The following is a 13,956-nucleotide window of genomic DNA, read 5'->3' as shown; positions in this document are numbered from 1 at the left end:
GGATCTGCTGACAGCCCAGCAGAACCACTAAACATGTCCAGGGCTGTCTGTGGAAAGTGCAAGCCTCGGGATCTTTTCCTTACCTCTCTGAGATGCTGGTGTCGCTCACGCGGCCACCACCAACATCTGCTGAGGACCACACACTGGGGATCGGGAGTAGGTGAGCTGAACTCGCTGCTACTCACTCTCCCACCTCCTCCTTAACCTGGGCCCAGTCATGTGCATCATCCACCCCTTTGCCTCCCTCCGCCAGAAACTCTCCCTACACAGCCCGGCACATCCCACCACAGGGCTGTACTGTGGTTCTGTGGTGACTGAGTCTCACCACCCCCATCCTGACTGGCTTCCAGCTCAGTGGTAGGCAGAGGGTGATGATACACTGGGGGGCTGGGGAAGATGGCTTAGGGGGTGACGGGGAGTATGAGGATCAGAGCATGGGTCCCCAAAACCACATACATGCCAGATGGCCATGGTGGCCCACCTGTCATGGCATCCTCAGAAGGTGACGACAGGCAGTCCCTGGAACAAGTGGGCTAACAAGACTAACCAGATTGGTGCAGTCTGGGCCTGACCAGGAAACTGACTTAGGAATAACGTGGAAGGGTGATGGAGGATGGCTCCCAACATCAGCCTGAGGCTTCTACATGCATACATACTCGCGAGTGCACACCTGCACACGCAAACACACATGTGTGTGCTCAATAAAAATGCATTCACAACACATACACAGAAAAAAATGAAAAAAACATACAACAAAACAGGGACTGCTTGCATCCACATTACTGTGTCAGCAGGAATTCTTATGTGACTCCATTAAGCTTTCGATTTTGATTTTTTTTCTTTTCTTTGGCAACAGGATCACTATGTAGTCCACACTGGCCTAGAATTTACAAATCTCCTGCCTCAGCTTCTCAAGTCCTGGAATTACAGGCATGCAATGCACCTCCATGTGCAGCACTCGGCTTGTTTTTAGCTGTCTGTGAACGGACTGAAGAGTCTGCATCTCGTGTTAGTGGGAAGACTTAGAAGGAAATCCGACACAGATGCTCCCTCTGCGCCAAAGAACTGGACTCCTTCCTAAGCCCAGGAAGGAAATAAGTGATTCACACCCAGGACCACCCCAAACTCACAATGGGTCTAGCGTGGACAATCTTCACATGCCACCCTTGGTCACATCCTGGGGACAGCTTTCCCTGGGGGCTTTCCAAAGCTGTGCCACTTTTACAGGATGAGTCAAAGTGATACTGTTCAAGTGACAGGAAATTTAGTTCATAAGTGTCTTGTCCAAGAGATCACATTAGTGCCCACCTGGACCGCAGCCAGCAGCCAAGCAACCTGAGAGCACTGTCTCCCCCAACTTTCCTCGCTCGCAAGGATGCTGCCGTTGTGAGGAGAAACAGGACTCATAAATGTTAATGAAGCCAGGTGCAGTGCCGCACACCTGTAAAACAAGCACTGGGAGGCAGAGACAGGCAGATCTCTGTGAGTTCAAGGCCAGCCTGGTCTACAGAGATAGTTATAGGATAACCATAGCCACAGAGAGACCCTGTCTCTGTCACAGACACACATAGACACAGACACACACACACACTGAGAGAGAGTGAGAGTGAGAGAGAGAGAGAGAGAGAGAGAGAGAGAGAGAGCATCAATGGCTATCCACCTGTGTACTATGTCTTAAAAATCAACGTGGACACTTAGATCAGGCAAACTGTGCCTCATAAATCACACCACAGTTAAGACCTGAGAAGCACGGCTTGCACTACGTCCTACTGCATATACTGGGCCCTGTGAGACAGTGGCATGTGCTGACAGCATGCGCTGTGCACATTATAAAATATTCAGAAAGACAGCAGGGAGCCAGCTATACCAACAGGAAGTCTGGTCCTCCTGAAGGGTCATGAGTCTCAACTCACTGACACGCTTAGGAGAGAGACATAGAGCCCCGGTTTCTAAAAGGTCTAAGTACAGCTGCTTCACCTGGCTGGGGGGGAAGGACACACGGCTCAGTACCAAAGAGAAAGTTCTTTTTCCTCGGGTTACTCTAAACCCACCTTCTCAGGAAGAAACAGACATAGCACCCCATGCACACTCAAAACACGCCAGGTGAAGTCATGTGTCATACCTGACACCCAGCAACTTGCAGAAACAGCAGGGCACTGCCTGCCTGGCCCTGGTATGGTTTGCGTCTATTGATTCCTGCCAGGTTCCTGGAAGCATTTCAGAGAGAAGACAGAGACAGAGAAGGAGGGAGAAGGCTTCTCAGAGTCGGCTTCTCTGGGGATGGACTCCAAATCCATGCTGAGCAGAGCAAACTACCACTCAAAAAAAAAAAGAATTCATCTTGTAGAGATCCCTAAACTGCTCAAGTACCCCCCTCCAGTTCAAATGGACCCAAGACTCTGTAGAAACTGGGGAAAGTGTCCAAAAACGCAGGTTCAGGGAATGCTCGGTGTAAACCTCCAAGGCCCCAGAGCCCTTCTAATTTTTCAGAACACCAGTGCTATTCCTGAACCTGATGGCCTTCCTAGGAGGATGACCATGCCTGCTGAAGAAGGCAGTGAGCAGGAGTCCTGGACACTGTTGTCAGGTATCTGTGCCTGCCAGTCTCTGAGGTGAACATCTGACCGTAATGCAAACCTCAGCTGTGGCAAGATCATTACAGGGAAGACAGAGAGCCAGTCATGCGGGCTCGGCTCAGACGCGACCTCCGGGTTAGCTCTGTCTGGGCATCTCCCTTGGTGCAGACACCAGGACGGCCTGGACAGAGCAGGCATTCAGGGGACAGTGGTTGAAGGATGAAGGAATTTTTAAAGGGGGGGGGCGCATTTTATCTTGAGCTTTCCAGACAGTCCTGAAAGCAGGTTGGTGGCAGGAAGGCTGGCTTTGAGGGACCTTAGAGGGCAAATGGTGTGTGTGTGTGGGGGGGGGGGGTGATCATAGGAGTCAACACATAGGACAGAGCAATGATCATCACTCTGAGGAAAGTCTTTTCAAAGAAACCCTAACACATAAATATAACCTATAGATAATTACCATAACTGAACACTGCTGCGTGTCTTTAGGAAGCTCTCCCCTCCCCCATTTCCATGTATCCCAGACAAACACAGCCAACCGTTCTTGTGAGCCCTAAAATCGCCCAACTGAGGAGAGCTTGGGATCCGGAAAGAATGTGAAGGTCTCCCTCCTTTGCAGAGGACTCAAGCCACATGACTCTGTTTCTGCGGGCTTTCTGCCTGTCTACAGGGCTCATTCAGAAACCCCTGAAGGGTTTCACAGAGCAAAGGACAGGTAGGGCTCACTCTTCACAAAGTCTAGCACTCGCTGACTCCTGTGTTAATTTTGGGTCTGCAGGCTTCCTGTGATCCCCTAACGGATGGACGAACCCCTCTGACAGCTGGTTTCCTCTGTGGCCGCCCACAACAGCTGCAGGAGTATCTTATCATCACAGACCCCACAAGAGAAAGACTTGAGGCAAGAGCGACACCACACAGCTAGACACCTACGCCTTGGTCGGTGGACGGCAGCACTGCCAAGGGGGCATTGATGACCTGACTCGGGAAGTCAGCCAGTTGGAAGGAGCAGGGATTTGAATTTGGGTCTTCTGAGAGACACTGTCCAGGATCCCCACTTGCTATGTTTTATTTCATTTTACTTATTTATTTATTTTTTTGATTTTTCGAGACAGGATTTCTCTGTAGTTTTTTGGTTCCCGTCCTGGAACTAGCTCTTGTAGACCAGGTTGGCCTCGAACTCACAGAGATTCGCCTGCCTCTGCCTCCCTAGTGCTGGGATTAAAGGCGTGCGCCACCACTGACTGGCCGCTATGTTTTATTTTATATGCAAGGTAAAACAGGCAAGTTGAGAAAGAAAAAAAAAATTCATCAATTAACACATCTCAGAAACAACTTGGGGAGAGATGGTGAAAGACGGGTACAAGAGCACCCTGAGCCCACAAACGACCTGAGCCTGACAGAGAATGCCACCTGCTAAACAGTAATGCAGCCACTTCTAAGTCTTCTCCATGAGGGCCAGTTTCCCTGCGCCAACCAAGAAAACTCCCCAGCCTGGCAGGACCCTCCTCATGGGCACATGTGTCTGGGCTCCACATATTCCTGGGGTCCACCAGGCACCTGGAAGCTGTCCACAGCTCAGGGAACATCTCTGTACTTCGCTCTTCTCACCCATAAACAGGGCAGCAGTATCTGCCTCCCAGGGCCATTGGAGGGAGGCAAGCACAGAGCCCGGCAGAGGCACCTGACAAGGATTCTGACTTCTAGCAGAACCATCTCTAGAGAAGCTGGGACTTCAGACAGCCCACACTGAACGCCGGACTGAGTAGGGAAAGAATGCAAGAAGCTGTCAGGAAGAAATGGAGAGAGGATGGTGTAGCCGTCCGCATGCCAGTCTCTGCGCTTCCCAGCAGCTGTGAGGTGTGCACTTTCGCTCGTCACATGCCCTACTGCTCATGAGAGGTGCAAATTCACACGGGCCCAGAAGCAGCAGAGCTGAGTGACCACGGACTACAAAATCTGAAACCACCAGCCCCAAATCCATCTGTCTTTTTCTGGGTTGTTTCTCACACATAGTTGTCTCAGCAACCAAAAGCCAGTTGATGAACAGGAAGGTCTCAGGGTTGGGGATCAGTGCCAGGAAGCAGTGATGCAAACAGGGTCTGGTAGCAGCAGGAGAGACCCAAGGAGGGGCCAGGAAGCCCTAACACAGGGAAGGGCAAGGGTACCCCCAAGTGTGTGGGTCATGGGGACAGGTCATTGGTGACCTCTGCTGAGTAGGTCTAGTAACAAAGGTGCTGGATCAGGCTTAGGGGGGTTAGGACGGTAAAGGAAGTTAGGAGGCAGAGGCCAGAGTGTTGACCACAGTCCAGAGACCTGGGAATGGAGGCTGGGCCATGACTGGTGTTATTCCTCTCGTTCCAGGACCAGGCTGGAGAGGCACTTAAAGGCCAAGAAGTCAGAGCCATATCTCTCTGGCACCCAGACTTGCGGACCACAAAGCCACCTTCCCCCTGGCTGGAGATGTAGCCTGGCTGGTAAAGTACTAGTCCAAAGACTTGGGTTCTATTTCTACCATCATACAAACTGAGCATACCTGTAACTCCAGCACCCTGGAAGCTGAGGCTGGAGGATCACAAGTTCCAGGTCAATCTAAGCTAAAACAAGACTCTGTCTCAAAAACCCAGGGGCCGAAAGTGTGGCTCAGTGGTAGAACTTTTCCCCAGCACGCACAAGGCTCTGGGTTCAATCCCCAAGACTGGAAAGAAGAAATGTTAAGACAGTCGATTTTAGAGTTTTCTCTCGAAATTTTAAAAATGGAAACAGAAGCATAAAACCATAAACAGAAAGGTTTTCCAGAGGGTTCTCGGACACTCTGATACTCATCTTAGAGGCCCCGACACACATCAGGTAGCAAGTACCTGCTGATGTTCAAGAGTGGTCACTCCTCAGACATGGAGTACCAGGTAGGAGCACCAGGAGGGAACACCCAGCCTGAGAAGCCACCACAGGTCTGCCCAGTTCTGGAAGAAGATGCCCAACATGGCTCCATCTCCCCACGGCATCTCACCTCATGCCATGCAATATGTTTGCAGAGAAACCTCCTTACAAAGAAGCTCCAGTTCCTAGCTGCTAGTCCAGGTCTCTCTCTCACCCCAAGTCTTCCTGTCTATGTGGACAGGTCTACTCGGGCCATGTTCACCAGGACAGGATGGAAGGGCCTCCGTGGACCTAGTCTCTAGACCTCGCTCTAGGCTCTGGATCCACGATGACCTCATTAGCTGGGTTTCTCGGAAACACCTATAGTTCTTCAGCCTTCTTTAACATCCCATGTCCAATGAGCTCCCAAAGTCTGCCCACTGTACCCCAGGAGTGCTACCAGCTCACCTCCCAACTTGCAGGTCTGGGTTAGACAGCTACCTCCCCTGACCTTTCAGCTCCAGCCTCCTCACCAGACGCCGTGTGTGTGCGTGCGTGCGTGTGTGTCCGTGTCCACTTTCATGGATGGATGTGTGCATGCATGCATGTCTGTGCATGCAGAGCTAGCGGTCAACCTCACATGTCATTCCTCAGGAGCTGTCAGCCCCTTTCACCAGGCAGAAACAAACCATGAATGCATGTTACATACATAATTCCCAAGCGTCAGTCTTTCTGTTTCTCACACAGCGTTCTTCTCTGGCACCACGGCTACTTTAGGACATCATTGGGCAATAGGAAAGAAGCTGGCCAGTTATCTTCAAAACAAATCATCCCTGTCCACTTGAACACTAACATCCCCTTTACTGAGATCATCTTTTAGGGGCCATTTACTTGAACATATATCTAGCTACATGTCTTCCATCTACTGAGACACGCTTGAGCCTTCAGGCACCACTCAGATGCATATAAATACCTTTTGCTGGTCACAGACTGCTCCCATGTACATATCCATCGTGATGGCTTAGGGCAGTCTAATAACACCAGCTCATATGCGTAGCTCCGATCAAATGACAAAGTGGTGGCCCATGGTCAAAGGTTGGCTTTCCAGTAAGACCCAGCAGCATGCCAAGGGAGGCTCAAAAGGAGAGTAGTTATTTGGGGATAGCAGCTGGGCCATGCTCCAAAATCCCAAACACTTGTGCAGTGATTCACATGTGGAGCTGCCAAGGGCTCCAAATAGCATCCTTATCTACCACCACACCTCAAGGATCACTGGAGCTTCTGGATCATGCAGCCCAAACACAAAAGCAGTCGGTAGGGGAGCCTGGATCTGTTGCAGAGCCTTCTCCCAGTCCGGTCCAGCTCAAATCCAGCAGCTTGAAGAGTCCCTCAATAGATGGGCCAGAGTAACACACCCAACCGAGGAATGTACTATCTCCAAAGTCCAAAATGTCTGCTTGCTAACATTATGCTCCTTTCTGGGTTGGAGACAGGGCAAGGCACAACAACTTATTCTTTGCCTAGGAAGGGGTGTTCCGGCATGCCTCAAACCACTAACTCACACAAACTTCATTGATGCAAAGGGCCCTCTAAACTTCAGTAGGTCTTATTTCCAACTTCTGTCATGAAGCTGTCTTACTAGTAATTCAGGGTGGTTTTCACCTCTTGCTGTGTTAATCCAATCAGCATCATATTATTAACACCATTACAACGCGGGGTGTATGGTAGAAGGGAAAGGTAAGCAGGACTGTCCCCGGGAATGAAACTGTGCCACAGCACAGGGGAGCTGACTGCCCCTCAGGTGGAACCACGCATTGTATTACTGGCCTTGCCCGCTGAAAGGTCTGGAAGGTCTTATGGACTGGTCTGGAGAAAAAGGCATTTGCCAGGTCAATAGCTATATGCCAGGTACCAGATGTGTGCATTTGTGTAAACAAGAAAGTCACATCTGTAATGGCAGCTAAGCTGGAGTGGACACTTGGTCCAGTTAATGGTGGGCAGCATTATTCTCTGAGACCCATACGTGTTTTGCATAGGCTGCGTGTCTTTTGTTGAGTTGAATGGGGATCTGGGTGGAGAGACCGTCACCCTTGGCATCTCTCAAACCCATGATGGGGGTGCTCATCTCTGAAATCCCCCTAAAGGGGATGGCATTGCTTCCGATGTATGATCTCCCTGGGCGGGCACATATCTAAAGGATTCCATTTGACTTTGGTCCCCGTAGCAGGCCCTGACTCCGCAGGTCAGAGTCAATGTGCTGATTCTGCCAGCTGCTATACTTTCTGCTCCAATTACACTCTGGGGTTGGGAAAAAAATAACCACAGGATATGTTCAGGGACCCACAGCACCCTCCGAGTTGGATCTAAACTGAAAATCCATGAATCACATGACTTCCATCAGCCCCTGTCGGAAGGGAGGACCACAATGACAATTCCAGTCTCCTGGACTCAAGTCAGCTCACGGCAACATCCAGGAGGCCCGGGGTACTCTGTTCCTTTCTCCCAGTGCACAGTCATCCTGCTCAAAGGGCCTCCGGGAGGCCTGGCCAAAAGATTAACAGTATAAGTTTTCGCGAGTGATACTGGGTGTACTCAGGTAGGCCTGGCCTCCCTGTCATTGAGCTCAGGGCCTGAAAACTGGTTCAAGCTGGAAACAGTGGAGGAGCCACGCTTCCGCTTCCGTTGTTATGATTTGAGCCTGTCTTCAGTTCACCCACCCCAGAGGCTTTCTGCTTGCACGGTCAAGAATGCAGCAGGCTTCCCATCTATTTCACTTCTAGGAACATGGTGATTAACTCGCCAGCCCCATAAGTCTGCACGAGCCAGACGCCTGTGATTGCTGCTCTGCGCCGCCTCTATTACCATAATTACTGATTACACCCACCTGGGCTTTGGAGGCTGCGAGCCACCACTCGGCCTCCTTCTGCCCCATCCAATTACTCCCACTGATCTCAGAGTCCTCAGGGTTCCACATAAGGCCTGAGAAGAGCAACCAGCACATCAGGAGTGGTGGGTCTCTTCTCCCGAATCCGTTTCCGAGAGTACTGGTGGGAAGTTCAACTTTTGGACCTTCCCAGGATGGGCGGTGAGGTTTAAGTGGGAGATCTGCCTGCCCCTCTGGAATTCCAATCTTTCCAGCTGCCGATTCTTTCCTTCATTAAACCCAGGGAGATTTGGCATCTCCTTTCCAACACAGAGTGCCAGCTTTTCATGTTTCAGCCAGCCAGTCAACCTGTTAGCGTCCTTCATAACTCTTAGAACTGCAATACTAAATTAAAACTCTCAGCACCAATCAGTTCAGCAGACCCAACTCTGTGCCCCCTGCCACCATGGCCCCATACCCACAAAGTCCGTCCCCATAGGCTTATGGGTTCTTTCCAGTGAACATAAGTTGTTCTGGAGGGCAGGTCACCTTGCACAGGTAAGGTGACCCAAAGGGCAAGAGCCTTTGCTCCTTAGGGATGAGGTGAGAAGCAGACACAGATGTTCACAAGATAGGGGTGCTATGATATTTAGCTTGCCTGGTCAACTTATAATGGGATTTAGACTCACCTAGGAGACGCTTCTCTGGGTGTGCCGTGAGGTTATTTCAAGAGAGGTATAGCTAAGGCGGGAAACCCACCTTGAGTGTGAGTGGCAATGTCTGGGATGCTCTTGGGCTAAAGAAATATGAGAAAGCGAGCTGAGTCCCAGCACCGTCTTTCCATGTTTTCTGATTATGTGACCACCACAGGACCAGACACCTCAGGCTTCTGCGCCACACCTTCCCCAAAATGACGAAATAACCCTTTCTTTAAGCTGCTTTTGTCCAGTATTCTGTCTTAGCAACAAGAAAAGTAACTCAGAAAGCTGTAACTTTACCCATCAAGGTGGCCCAAAACACAGCCAGCAGCTTCAGGTAACCTGGTAAGCAGGGTTCACAGTGAGGGGCAGACTGGAGACCTTGTCACGGGCAGGGCACCTTGAGTGGCTGGAGTCCCACTCTGCTGCCCTTTTCTGAGTGTGAGGTCACATCCCAATCTCCTCCACACTTGGCCCCGGCGGCCCAGAGCTACTCTTCTTTTCCCGAACGTTGCATGGGGGAAGCAGAGGCCCCCAGACCCACTCCAGCCACGGACGGCACTGCACCAGCTGAAGAGCTAAGCTTGGGTTGAGGTCTGGTCCAGAATTTGTTGACAAATCATTTCTCTTACCCTGACGCCGGACCCCCGGCACCAGCATTGCACAAGGCCTGGGCCTCCACAGCAGGCAGAGCTGGCTGTGCCTCGGCGGCTTCTCTTGCCCAACTCTTCAGGGAGGCCGAGGGAGCCTAAGCTGATGTGGTTTGCCTCATGACCCTCAGACTCATTCATTTTAATATTAGGCAATGCACAGAACATTTACAAGGCTAAATAAGCAAGATGCGGCCCAGAGGTTCTGAAGAGTGGCACCAAGCTGGAGGCCCTGACTGGCTGCGCAATCTTCTTGACCGGAATATAGATAAGTGTCAACGTCACCTCCAAAGTGCTGGCGGCACACTGACCCAAATCTTACCCTCATAAGGAGTGACACGGTCACTTATAAATTCGATTCCCCCCTTAAGTTCGTCTTAAAAGGTAGCTACAGGTAAACTGACAACATAGTTCTGCTTCAGAATATCCCAACATGTATGTGTACATGCATGTGCTCATACGGGCATCCATGTAGGTGCCTGTGTTGGTCCTTGAAACTGGTGAGGGAATGTAGGGACCTATTCAGTATATTCTCCTTTCCACTGATGCAAGCTTAGATTTTTTTTTTTGTAACAACAAAAAAAATCATTTAAAAAAATTAACAAGGCCGTCAAGATGTTTCGGCAGACAAGGCTAGCTACACAGGCTTGACAACCTGAGTTTGATCCCCAGCACCTACATAATGTAGAGAGAAGAGATTCTCCAAGGTTGTCCTCTGACCTCTGCACACACACACACACGCACACACACACACACACCATATACACATAAACACACAATAATAAAAACTTTAAAAGTTAACACAAACTTGCTGAGGGGACAGGAAAGGCAGAAGAGGGAGACGCCATTCTGGTGACTAAAGTCTGGACTGGAATTTTGACTTCACCATTGAATGGCAAACAGATCTTGACTACGTAACCTGCCAGCTGGGGCAAAGAGGGACGGAAGGAGGGAGAGCCCACAGTCCAGAGCTTCCGGGAAGTGTAGACAAGTTAACGTGTCAAAGGCTTCAATCAGAGTACCAGGACATTGCTCAAGCCTCTGCCCACCAAGAGTAAGACAAAGGCTTGTATCAGAGCCCTGGCAGCATGGGCATCACTCAGACTCTCCGATGGAGAGGATGCCAATGGGGGAAAGGGGTGCACTGAAAGCCCTAGATGACAGACAGCCATGTGCTCTGTGTTCACTGACCTGGCCTGCAGTGAATGCAGGGTCTGTGCACTTACACCTAGACAGACTGAGGCACACCTGTCACGCGTTGTACACCCATAACACGAGGATGAATCAATTCACGCATACCGGCCACACCCTGTTTCTGAAAGGGAGTGGTGTGAAATTCCTAGACTAAACTTGGAACCCAGTAAGAAGCAAAGACTTGGCTAAAGTGAAGATACCTCTGCCTGCAAGCTTCATCCGCCCAGGAAGGAGAAGATGGCAGGTTCTAGAAGGGTGCACCCACATCTCCATGAGCAGCAGCACCTCCTAAGAGCAAGGAGAATTCTATGCTGATTCCGAGGGGCCCAGTTTTACGCAGTAGCTGTGAGGAACCCATTGAAGGGTGTGTCCACCCTGCCTGGCACAACCTCACACTCAGGCAGCCTCATTTACCCCCTAAGTGACCTCACCCAGGGCCCCAGGCAAGACCACTCCTTCCTGAGACTCTAACAGCTGTGGCTTCTCCCCAGGGCTTGGTCTGGCTGATTTAAGTAGGATCTAGGCTAAGTCAAGAAAAAGACTTGTAAAGTTTCTGGATTCAGCAACTCCACACCTCCCATCCAGATAACCACCATCTACTGGAAGAGCTCCCTGCAGAAAGAGGGGGAGCAGAAATGGTTCAAATGATCTAATCCAGTTCATCACTCCGCAGCTGCCTGGCCTATGACCTCAGTGCCGGGGACACTAACCAACAACAGCCAGGAGAGGACTTGGAGCTTGGTCCATAGCCCTTTGGGTAAGCCACCCAACCTCTCCACTGGGCTTCCACTGGGAAAGGGCTGGTCTAGCTGGATATTCTCTAAGTGATGTAGTGTTTTCCCCGACTCCATGATTCCTTCTGTCTGTGCCACTAATGTTGGCGTAATGATCTCTACCTCCCAGGGATGGAAGTTAGAAAAGCCGTCTACTCTCCTCAGACCTAACAAATATGAAGAAAGCTAACTCCCTCCAGGCCATCCTACCTCAGTGTGTACAAACACACACACACACCTTCAAGGACACCAAGCCTTCGCATGGGGGACAGCACTGTTCCTATAAACACCTGTTGGAACTCAGCTCATGAGCAGCTTCTGATGCTACTAACTCGAGTATTTAATTAAATATTACTCACTCAGGAAGCAGCCTCTGCCAGCTCACCACCACACTGCACAGTTTACTTTCAGAGAAAAAGAGAGGAAGAGAGAAAGAAGAGCCTGAGCCCTGGTCAGATGGTACTCACAGGGGCTTCCCTGGATGGGTGCCAGCTAACGCTCCAGCAATACCCCACTTACCAAAACCAAACAAGCAAGGGGGTCATACTCCATAGCCTGGAGAGCCAATGGCCAGCCCCACTGGTTACCCCAGATGGCGCGCGCGCGCACACACACACAGCACATGCTCATGCCACAGAAATATGTGAATACGCAAGAACACTTAGAAAACACATATTCACAAGGATACACTGACAGACACTCACACAAACACACGAGGACACACGCCCATACTCAAAAGCACACAACTTCCTGGCCGGCCAGCATCTTTAAAGGCACCATTTGACGAAAATTCAGAGCCTTTGCCATCGCACATTGGTAAACTTGGAAACTAACGACTCTTTACACACTCGGCAGGAGCGGGGCAATCCATCCCGCTGCTTCACCAGCGACTCAGGCTGCTCCTGTTTCTCTGTTTCCATCGATTTCCTGACATAACCTCGGTTGCCGGGAGAAGCATCGGCGGCTCCGGGGTGGCTGGCGCCAAGCGCAGTGACACCAGGCGGTCTCCCATAGAGAGGCGCTACGGGGCCGCAGCAAGAGGGGGACCGGGACAGTAGTAACCGCTGCAAATAAGAACCCAGACTGGCGGGAAAAGCGAAACTAACTCAGCAGGGTCGCGATGCTCGCTGCAGAAGGGGTCCACTCTACTTGGGCAACCAAAGTCAGAACCCTAGGGCGCCCGGAGACTATCGCGCGCCCCAGGCTTCTTTCCGTTCTGCAGCCGCCGCGGATCATCCCACGGCGCGACAGTCCCCGCTCCACTGAGGCCCCCGCCCAGTGCCGCCCCCGCAGGTGGAACCCTGGAGCCTCCAGGAGCCGCCCTCAGCAGCACAGGCAGCAGCGCGCTGGGCGGCGCCCGGCCCCTCTCCAGGGACCCACAGCGAACAGGGCTCCAGAGCCAGCGCTTCGCGCCGGGTGCCCACCCTATACCCACGCTCTGTCCCGCGCCCACCCTCTCAGTTCCCACAGCGCGGCGGTCCCCACGTTGCCTCCTCCTCGGGTCCCAGAGGCCCACCGCGCGCCCACCCACCCGGTCTTCGGCGTCCCGCGCCACCTACCGTGCAGAGAGGCCGCAGCCCCTGGAGCTCTGGACGCTCGCGGGGCTCCGGGCCGCGCCCGCTGCTGCAGAGAACGAAATAGCTTCCTTCCCGCGGCCCCGGCGCCAGCGCCTGGAGCTGATTCCTGCTGCAAGCCCGCGGGCCGCTCGAGCGCGACTCGTGCACTGAGAAAAAAAACCAACGGACCGCTCTAAAGTGGGGGGTGGAGGGACAGAGGGACGTGCCAGGGGCGGGGTTTGCACGCCCTGCCACGCCCCTTGTCGAGTCCCTTACGCCACGCCCTCCCTCGGGTCACGCCCTTTACCCCCGCCCTCTCGGCTTCTGCCAGCCACGCCCATGCCGTGTCCCGCCCCTTCTCCCCGCCACGCCCCTCTACTCTCCCGGCCAAGTCGTGGGTTTCCCAGCGCTGAGCGCTGCGAGGAGCCCGAGAGCGCAGGGCGCACAGGGTGCTGAGGCGGGGCGGGGCGGGACGGCGGGCGGGCGAGCTCTGCAGCCCCCGCCCCCGCCCTCTTGCGGAGGCTCCCTGGGGTGGTGGAGGCTGCAGCCAGGCATCTCTACCCTGGCGTCTGCACCAACAGCTTCGATCCCTCTGGAGGAGTTTTTGAGAAAGGCTGGGCCTGAAGCCGGGATTGTAATAACGGAAAGCCTGCGGGGGGCTGCGGTAGTGCCAGGCCCTGCATTGGGGAGTTGAGGTTCATTCATGGGGGCGGGGGCACGTTTGGCAGGGTGAGGTTATAACAATAATCACAGGAGCAAAACCTTGCTTAATTCGTTTGAAACTCTGAGATTT

At 52.4% G+C, this 13,956-nt stretch overlaps 1 protein-coding gene across 1 annotated transcript in view; it reads right to left on the bottom strand.

The window, feature by feature from the left end:
- Spsb1 (splA/ryanodine receptor domain and SOCS box containing 1) overlaps positions 1-13,321 on the bottom strand; it is a 61,005-nt gene extending 47,684 nt beyond the window's left edge. Inside the window, exon 1 of the mRNA XM_057784579.1 lies at positions 13,167-13,321. The gene's annotated coding sequence lies outside the window, so the exon portion shown is untranslated. The remainder of the gene's footprint in view (positions 1-13,166) is intronic.
- Positions 13,322-13,956: the final 635 nt, after the last annotated feature.

Source organism: Chionomys nivalis, chromosome 11, assembly GCF_950005125.1.
Source record: "Chionomys nivalis chromosome 11, mChiNiv1.1, whole genome shotgun sequence".
Classification (NCBI taxonomy): Eukaryota; Metazoa; Chordata; class Mammalia; order Rodentia; family Cricetidae; genus Chionomys; species Chionomys nivalis.
This window is presented reverse-complemented; position numbering and strand designations above follow the sequence as displayed.